The sequence below is a fragment of the Sinocyclocheilus rhinocerous genome, unplaced genomic scaffold, assembly GCF_001515625.1.
Source record: "Sinocyclocheilus rhinocerous isolate Xijiao unplaced genomic scaffold, SAMN03320098_v1.1 scaffold409, whole genome shotgun sequence".
NCBI lineage: Eukaryota > Metazoa > Chordata > Actinopteri > Cypriniformes > Cyprinidae > Sinocyclocheilus > Sinocyclocheilus rhinocerous.
In genome coordinates, this window is record NW_015635191.1 from 390,548 (window position 1) to 391,134 (window position 587).

Sequence of the window (587 nt, forward strand, 5' to 3'; positions counted from 1 at the left end):
AGACAGAGATAGATAGATAGATAGATAGATAGATAGATAGATAGATAGATAGACAGACAGACAGACAGACAGACAGACAGATAGATAGATAGATAGATAGATAGATAGATAGATAGATAGAAACAATGACAGACAGACAGACAGACAGACAGACAGATAGATAGATAGATAGATAGATAGATAGATAGATAGATAGAAACAATGACAGACAGGCAGACAGACAGACAGACAGACAGATAGATAGATAGATAGATAGATAGATAGACAGATAGATAGATAGATGGATAGATCAAACGATAAATAGAAACAATGAATGACAGAATAACATACAGGCAGAGAGACAGACAGATAGATAAATAGATAGAGAATGACAGAGAGACAGTTTAATGGATGGACTGTTAGATAAACAGAACGACAGACAGACAGAGACAGATGCTACAGCTTTTATGAATATATAATAACACCAGATCCTGATGAAAAATCTCACAGCACCGCACCGATGTGATGATGATGGAGTCGTTCAGTAATACCATCACACACACACACACACACACTCACACACACACCCACACACACACCATCCATCA